The sequence below is a fragment of the Gossypium raimondii genome, chromosome 6 (genome assembly GCF_025698545.1).
Source record: "Gossypium raimondii isolate GPD5lz chromosome 6, ASM2569854v1, whole genome shotgun sequence".
Classification (NCBI taxonomy): Eukaryota; Viridiplantae; Streptophyta; class Magnoliopsida; order Malvales; family Malvaceae; genus Gossypium; species Gossypium raimondii.
In genome coordinates, this window is record NC_068570.1 from 11,347,375 (window position 1) to 11,356,921 (window position 9,547).

A 9,547-nucleotide genomic window follows, 5' to 3' on the forward strand; every position below is an offset into this window, starting at 1 on the left:
GTTCGCTGTAATGGAATAGAGCTGTAATAGTAATTCAATTGTTTGGTTGAATGGACTAGAATAGAATTGTAATAGTATTCTTGTGTTTGGTTGAATGGAATGATATTGTAATAGCATAAGGAAAAAAACTAAAATGACTAGAATACTCTTAGCAAAAATTTTTCTAGGTAGATGATTATTGTTATTGTTATTAAATTTTAATAAGATTATTAATATAAATAATAAATAATTTAATTTTTTAACATAATTAATAAAATATATAATTTAATATAATTCTTAATATAATTATTCTTATATGAATTTACTAAAATCATAATATATAATAGTATAAAAATAATATATAATCTATTTTATTATTTTTAAACCATAATACATATTTAATGTGCTAAAATATCATTAGTGAAACAAATAATTTAATTATTCTACAATAAAAAAAACAAAAATATTAAAAGTAATAAATAACTTGAGAATTATATTTTACATCCAAACATAATATTCATATATTCATCTATTAATTTGATGTGCAACATTTAGATTATAATTTCTTTTCTATTTCTTTGTTCATTATAACTTGAGAGAGATTTCCCAAAGATAGGATGGATGTTAGAATAAACATTTGGATTAAAAGTAATAAATAACTTGAGAATTATATTTTGCATAAACATAATATTCATATATTAACAAAAGGTTACATGATTTCATTACCAAAATATCATCAACAGTACCGAAATATAAAGTAGAGTCATTTAAAACTTTCAAGTATCAAGCCAACAATTTCTGTTTTACAGTCCAAAACCAAAGCCAAATTCTAGTTCACCAAAAGGCTTTTCCAGGAGCTCCACACCATTTTGATTACAACAGGCTGACCAAATTTATAAAAAAATGCGTTACATCAACATGATTCCTCAAGGAAGCATGAATTTGAGTCTCATCTGATACTACCAAGATAGTTACGAAGCAAGTAGAAATTGAGTCTCATCTAAGACTGCATAGATTTTCATCATATTACATAAATTAAGAAGTAAACTGAATTTCCTCAAATGCACTGCATCAAATCTATATGCTAAGCTGTAGAAGTCAGCATGATGTAGTTATGGTCCCATTGACATATTCTGCTCATGTCTCCCTTCAGAAAAGCTTCAACATATAAACATATAGGCATCAAAATGACAATGTAGAACGTTAATTCTATTGATAAGCTTCTAAAAATCCTATCCAAATTTGTAACCACCATAGTTCAAGGAGCTAAACTTTAGTGCAGCATTCAAACGAAACACCAGAGCTTTTTTGGGTGCTTTTAGAGAGCCCTTCTGAAATAGAGGAAGATATCATCTAACTTTCAAAAGAGAATTGTATAGCATGGAAACATTCCTCATCCCATCATTGTACTAATGGCTGGTATATTAGGTAAAAAGTCAATCTTTAGTTAATATAATATGAGATTTAGTTTACAAATATCAGAAACATTTGAACAATGATAAAGCATTTCAAAATTCTTTTGGGTTGGTACGATTCAGGAATGTATCCCACTTAAAGAATGATTATTCAAAAACACAAACACTTGATCATGATACCATAACATCAAGAGGTAGCTTCTATTGAAAGTAACAACAGGAAACAAAATATAAAATTGAAGATGCCCACTTAAGCAGGAACCTTACTATCAGCATGTAGAATAAATTTGAAGCTAGAAAGTCTAAAACAATCAAGTAGGAAGTATGAGACCAATATATAGATAAATCAACAAGATATTAATAGCCTCCCCCTTGATACAAGCTTCCAACCTCAAATCACAGTATCACGAACATAAAACTAGTAATATGCCAACCACACAGACCCTTCTGTCAAAAAACTATATTACACTTCTCAAGCAAAATCCTACTGACAAACTAAATAAGAACCCACACACGAAAGATTCAATCAAGATCCAGATCTCTTTTCTAGTGTATGCTAGCCTGCTCCATTAGAACTAAAACATCTCATCCTGTTGGCGATCCTTCATACAAACAAGTGACAGCATCTAGGGTTCCTCAAACAATGTGATATCTCACACCGGGTAAATCCTTAACCCTCCCCCTCTCTTATTAAGACTATAGAATCATCCTAAAGCTCAACTTGGTGCTGAACTTTTGGCAGCAGTAATCATCCTAAAGCTCATGATAAAGAAAAATGTTGGCAAGTTTATTTGTGCTGGCATTACCGGCCTCAATGAAGGGTACACTGTAGACTACTAAACTAGTTGAAACAAGAAACCTGAACTTAAAACATTTCTACAATTTGACATCTGTTTTACATTTCACTGACCTGATTTTCTCTACCCAGTTCACAGCAGGTGATGCTGGGGTCTCGGATTTTTCTACTGTCTCTAATACAGGAAGATTAGCATTTTTCTTTTGTTTCTCCATTATCTGGCAAGTTGCATAGCGCATAACTTTGCTATGAATTATTGATCTTACTGCTTTCATTCAATCGATTTAAAATGATAAAACATGAACATATAATTTCATCAGTCAAACATGCAATAGAATAAACAAGTAATAGAACCACCTTGAATATATAATTTCATCTGTTCAATCGAACATGCAACAGAAACAGTCAAAGAAAAGCCCAATGGAAATCATAAGAAAAGAATCAAAATTAGGAGAACAAATATAACAAATATTGCAGATTTGAGGAAAAGCAAAACTAACCTGTAAAATAAACAAGGAAAGAGTGCGAGCTGCTACAGATGGTAATGACCTGTATATGTATCTGCTGTAGAGTTAGGAGTAGAAAGAAAAGAAAAAATTATCTTCCCTGCCCTAACCCAATAAATCGGTTTTAAGCAAAGAGTGAAAAAACATTTTTCGTTCCTGATAAAATGAAGAGCAGAAACGTAGGAGAAGATGGAGCTGAGGGCAGAAATTGGTTTTAAGTTCCCAAACGTAAGAAGGAAAAATCAATGAAGAAAAGAAGTAAAAAGATTACCGCTGCAATCAATGGAAGGGAAACGTCGGAGAGGATGAAGCTTGATGAGGGCAGAAAAAGATTACCTCCCTTCCTGCTACTGTTTCTCAGTCGCTGCAAGAAGCGGAAGAATGGTGAAGCCCTAAATAAAATGACTGTTCTTACCCGAGAACTGCAAGAAATTGTGAAAACCTACCTTTGGCTGGAAGAAGATGAAGGCAAATCGATTTGGCTTGATTTGGGGATATGAAATCTAAGGGAAATTTTTGGGGAGAAGAAGGTAGGCTATTTTGGTCTCAAAATGTGAATCAGAAAAAGGTGAATAGCTATTCCAAGCTAAAACCCCTGAATACCTATTACAGCTGCTGAGGGAATAAGGGTGTAATAGCAAAACTGTGGAATTAGTAAAACGGTGAACCAAACGTTGGAATAGGGTTGTAATTACTGTAGCGCGGGAATAGGCAAGGAATGGAATGGCTATTCATGCCAACCAAACATGCTGTAAGTGTAAAAGAACATGGACTTTTATCCCCAACCATGACCAAGGTCATGAAATTCAGCAGAAAACATGGGAGTCCCCCATTGTTTTCAGTCTTCAGAAGTAATGTCACTATAATATGTTCCTTGCCTGGGTAGGGGGATAAGCAATTTTTTGTTAACAATGAAATCACCTAAACTCCCTATTTTCAAACTTGAGGAAAAAAATTCTTGTCGAGTTTAACACAAGAAAGCAATTTTGATTTTCACTTGAACTTAGAGCTAATTGAATCGTAGCTTGGGACATTGATGGCTGCAAAACGTGAAAAAAACCAACAAGTTAATCTAACATGTGTTCCAATAAAAGAACTGAATCCAGTGTTTCGAGTTAAAATAAACTGAGAACTACCACCACACCAACAAAGGAAAGATATTGAAGTCTATGAGAAGCAACTTACTAGCAGTGTCATATCCCTCGCAATAAAGGAAAGATAAGAACCTTGTAAACAGTCATACCTCTCACCATATGTCGAGACTTGCTTAGCAATGTCTTCTAAAGCAACCATCTGCAGAAAACATCTCATAAGTAAACATCAATTTTTGGCCATTGAGCATGAATCATAATCGAAGGTGTCTACAATAAAAAAGAAAAAGAAAATATAATACTCCAGATTCTAAATTCATCAAAATGGCAGACTTGGCTGATTGTTTACCACGATCTAGATATTTCCAGCCAACTTCAAAGAACATCATGAAGAGCATTTCAATAACAAGCCATTGAGTGAATGTTGCTGCAAAGAAAATAATTGCAAAAATAAAGAGCAGCCAACCTTGTCCAGGTGTTGCAACAGAAATAAGCTCCTTGATAGCAACATTAATGGCAGTTGGTACAAAATGAGAACACTGAGTCCAAAAACATATCAAGAGTAGTACTATTATACGGAAATTATCAGAAGATGACTACATAAAAAGTGGAAATTTGGAATAATTAAGGATCATGGAAAAAAAGAGTAACAGGAAGGTAACAAATATGCAGAAAAAACTTAAGCTAAAAAACCTTTCAAATGCAGGCCATTTAACCATGCATATTATTAGCATTAGCAACAGAAAAGATGACTTGCATGAAAATCAGCTAGCAATGATTTGGAGGTGCCAATTGCCATCTAAGAAGAAGTTTCACGTAGGGGTTTTCATTCGGTTAACCGACTTAAAATAGCATTAACCGAATTAACTGACCTTCCAAAATTTTTAACCGTTAACCGAACCGAAATTTTTTAAAAAAACATTAACCGAACCGAATTTTTTTCGGCTAATTCGGTCGGTTAACCGAATTAACAGAAAATTATATGTTTTTTATTTTTGGTTAAAAAATAACCGAATTTCCCGAATTACCCGAATTGAATCACTACATAATAAAGAGAATCCTTAAATAAAACAAGGAGAATCCTTAAAACATTTCAATAGCAATATAAAAATAATGAATGAATGATTTTTCACAAAATGTCAATATAATTCACATTTTTTAATACAAATAAAAAATTTAAAATTAACCCAAGTATATGAAATACATTCAAACACATGAGTTTTCAACCGAGAACCAAACAATCAATGAAGAAGGTGCAAGGCACTTCTTTTAACAATCGCAATATTTCGGTGTGCGGTATACGCGCCTTAATCAATAACCAACCAAACACCAATGCGCAAAATGCAACAATAACCATACTCCTGGGCACACAAGGCGATCCACATAATACAATAAACAATATGGGGATCCCTATACTCTACAACATGTCGACTATATCCAAAAGATTTCGACACATTTTACTGAGCATTTTTATAATGATAAAAACAATTTATAGACACAATCACAATCAACTTAAATCAATTTCACAAAATAAAATTAAAAAAAGCCATACATTTAAATTAATCAAAATTTAAGGCAATCCTCAATGACCTTTGCTTTCGACAACTCACCCCACTCTCCAGTATTGCTAACTCAACTTAACCGAACAAATGAAACTAATAATAGCATGGATTTCATAAAAGTAAAGCATGCACCTTCACAAGCTTATACTCTTAGTGGCAAACTAAAATACTTGTCAAGACAATGAGTTGGAAATGTAACAATAATTTTGAATGGCAACAACAACAGCTTCTAAAGGCAATAACTTTACTAAAGAATTGGTGCGACAAAGGCCTTAATCGGTTCAATAGCAGCCAGCAATAAGGACAACTTGACCATCAAAATAGCGGCAAAGCGAACTATAAGGTAGCAGGTTGCCTTGTTGAAATGGGCAGCAAATTACGAACGAATGTAGTAGCAGTCAGTGTAGCAGCAATTCAATGTAGCAATTGGCAGTAGCCAATTGAAGAAGCAGGCTACTGAAGCAGATAGCAGCAACGATTGAGCAAGCGATGCAAGGTTGGCTTGCGGCTGGGGTTATGTAATAAGGTACGATTGAAGCAAGAGGGTTTGAGAGTATCGATTGCAGGTAAATATACAGAATACGAAAATTAGCAGCAGTACATAAATAAATGGGCATGGGATTTGAAACCCCAAAGTTAAAAGGTGCAATGCAATTCGAGAACTTGTACACAATAATTCTTATAGCATAAATAAGACCAATTAACATTAAAAAGCAAACAAAACAAAACCCTAAAATATATCTGCCAGAAATATAATTAAAAAAAGAAAGAAAGAACATGATAAAAAAGATATAGAAAATGCCAAAATAAACTAAACACTTGCAAATCATTAGCACTGAAAAGTTCTACTAGTTACTAAACATCAAAGTTAACAATCAATTTCTAGAACTAGAGATTCAATAAAGATCCATTGAAGAAATTGGAAAAAAGAAAAACTAAAGGGAAATTAGAAGAAAGCAAACCTGGGTCTGGGTATTGGTGTGGTGGAAGAGAAATGGACAACAAAAAGGTGTGAAAATGGTGGGTTTTCCCGTCGACTGAGATTGAGATAGGATTTGTGTTAAGTGAAAGTCGGCTGCTGAGTGCTGAGAACAAGTTCGGTTCTTAGAGGAGAGAAAATAAATTGGGCTGGGTTTAATTTGAAGGAAAAGAAACGACAGAAAGGAAATCCTAGCAATAAAAAGAAAACAAAGTGAAAGCCAAGATGGAGAAAGCGGGAAAAAAATGGGGGAAGTGAGTAAAGTGTGGAACTACAAAAACAATTTTATTTTTATTATTCTTATCCTCTTATAAAAAAATAAATTCCAAAACAATTTAATTAATATCCAATTTATCAAAAACCCTCTACAGGCTTAACATATATTTTAAGGAGTTAAAATTGTAAATAAAAAAAATACTTAAAAAGAGAAAATAAATTTCCACATTGTTCACGACTCAAAACTACCAAAGACCTAGCTACTAACCCAGATGGTTTATTTTGGCACTAAAACACAAAAATTAACTTAACAGTCCCATCTAACCACTGATCTAACCAACTAACTTGAATAATTCTAACCCAATTCTGGGGCGTTACATAGGCCGTGTAACTCACTAACTTGCACCCTAAGAAAATTATCAAATGATACACAACTGTGTCGCCAAGTCATATATTTCAATCCTAATCTCACTGATTTACTGTACAAAAATTTAGACTTAAAATTTTGGTTTAGGTAAAAAATAATAAAGCCCATTTAAAAATGGGTCGAGCCTCAAGTAAGCATTTTTTTTGCCCAAACCCGACACGACCTAAATTTGCAAAAAAAATTATTGTTATTTTGTCACTGTTTTGCTGTCATTTCACTATTATATTACTATGTATTATTGTTTGGATATTATATTAGTATTGTTTTATTGTTAATTTTGTTACTATTTTATTTTTAGAGGCACTTATCTTAGTGATATTTAAATATAAAGACTTCTTTTTAATTTACTTTCAATTTGTTGATAAATATTTATTTTAATTTTTTAATATATTTAATTTATTATATTTTTTAAATCTATTTATATATATAATAATACGGGCGGATCGAGTTGGGGTCGAGTTTTAACTTTTTTTATCCAGACCAAGTTTGAACAAAAATTTAGGCCTATTTTTGGTATCAGGTCGAGCTGGGTTGGGCTTATAAAACAGGCCTAAAATTTTGTTATAACCTGTCCCATAATCACCTCTGATGCAGATCAAGTCAAACTCAAATTCTTTTAAACTTATTTGAGTTAAATTTGGGTAGAAAAGTAACTTTACGCTTTGAGTAAAGTCAAGTTTAGTCAAATAACATGCTATATTTTATTTAAACTCGACCCGCGAATAAATCTAATGTTTCAAGATTGAGTGAAATGGTTGAATGTAGAGGTGAGCAAAATTCGATTCGACTCAAAAAACTCAATAAAAATTTTAAATTTTGAGTTAAACAATTCAAGTTAATCGAGTTATTCAGATCAACTCGAATAAAAATATCAAATATTTTGGTTTAACTCGAATGTGAATTATACAATTTGAGTTATTCGAAAATCCGACTAAGAAAATGCAAAACTACGTCGTTTTGATAAATGTTTACATTTTCTAAGTTAAAAGTCAAAACCATTAAGTTAAAAGGCAAAACTATTTCGTTTTTATAAATGTTTAGCTATTAAGTTAAAAGGCAAAATCATTATATTGTTTTATGTAGTTAAATAATCCTGTACTTTGTCTACTAGTTAAATAATTGGTCCATATAAACACAACATCGAGCATAAATAATAGGATTTGTTAACTTGACTCGAAATTTTTTGACTCGACTCGACTGAATACTCACCTCTAGTTGAATGAACTCTAATAAAATGCAATAGAAGTTTATGCCTAATAAAATTAAATTTGTTAGTTTGGTATCCTATAGACTCCAATTGAAATTGCTTTTAAAAGAAAATGTTTTAAAATTGTTGAGGCACTTGTAAGAGCAACAACACCAAGTACTTACGGTTTTATAATTTGTCGTATTTGAAGTTAGCAATTTTTTGAAACAATATAGTTGGGCCATGAATTAGTTGATATTATGGACATGTATTAGTCTATATTTGAAGATTGATATTATGAAGCAACAAATTTTTAAAGATTGGATTTATTTAAATCAAGTAAATTGGATCTACTGTTTCGTGGAGATTAATTCGAATGGCTTCAAAACATATCTTAGAGATTTTTTATTTAAATCAACCAAATAATATTCTTACAACACTTAATTAAAACAAATAATTAATCTATATGCAATTAAATTAATATGGGAAGTCACTAAATTAAAAAATGGTCATTAAAAATTTAGGCACAGGAAGAACCACAACATAGTTCAGCTATGCCAGTATGACTATTACAAGACAACATCATTTTACATGGAATGTCATGAATCTTGACCTTTTATTATGCAAGAAATTTCATAATTCAAATCTACCAAAGGAAATATGAACACCAAAATCCTGCTGTCCCATAACACCATCAAACCTCACCACAATATATAATTGACCTATAATTTTGGGCAAACCTAGTGGCCTGAACATCTACAGTGCCATAGGAAACAGAAAACAAGACAAAAGGAAAGGAAAGAACCGAAAAGAACAATAGATAGGAAAAATATCCCTTCCCAACAATTCAAAGAGAAAAACAATAAAAGTTAAGATATCAACTTGAGTTCCTGCTACATAAAAACATAAGGGGGCTGGACAAGATAGAGATAGAAATAGAGAACTTCATACGAATCAGTTATGAAAGTTTAAGAGCAGACTTACAGTGGTAGCTTGTATTCCAAGTAATATGCCACTATGATTGTAAATGCAGATAATGTCTGATACTCATCCAAGATTTGCTCTTAATATAACCAATACACTTTCATGCTGACTGGATCAAATTAAATAAAATAGTAAAGACACTAAGTGTATAATTGCAAAAGAAGTTTGTAAATAAAGAGATGCACAAAAATACAGAATTATCTCCTCCTTTATCGTTCTATTTCTTCTCTTTTCTTTCTTTTTTCCAAGGCGGCAGCCATTCCTGGCAGCAACCTCCCTATTTTGGTTTTTTTTCTCCTCTCTCGAAATTCAGACATTTAATCTGAAATTGCACAAAACTACTTAGCACAAAAACAGCAAGCTTAAGACTTACATGTTCATTGACCTCTCAATCCAAGAAAACAGG

The 9,547-nt window shown here is 32.1% G+C and overlaps 1 long non-coding RNA gene across 8 annotated transcripts; it reads right to left on the minus strand.

Annotated features, from left to right (window-relative positions):
• Positions 1–677: 677 nt before the first annotated feature.
• Positions 678–6,587, minus strand: LOC105772983 (uncharacterized). 8 transcript variants are annotated; one of them, XR_001126949.2, is made up of 7 exons: positions 6,312–6,587; positions 4,254–4,326; positions 4,137–4,160; positions 3,143–3,989; positions 2,968–3,060; positions 2,691–2,739; positions 678–1,137 (listed from the first exon to the last, which is right to left on the minus strand). It is a non-coding gene; the product is annotated as an uncharacterized LOC105772983 (long non-coding RNA). The 8 variants fall into 8 exon arrangements; XR_008196963.1 differs by lacking the exon at positions 4,254–4,326 and having other exon boundaries at positions 3,143–3,736; positions 3,882–3,989; positions 4,137–4,214; positions 6,312–6,586; XR_008196962.1 differs by lacking the exon at positions 4,254–4,326 and having other exon boundaries at positions 3,143–3,736; positions 3,940–3,989; positions 4,137–4,214; positions 6,312–6,584.
• Positions 6,588–9,547: the final 2,960 nt, after the last annotated feature.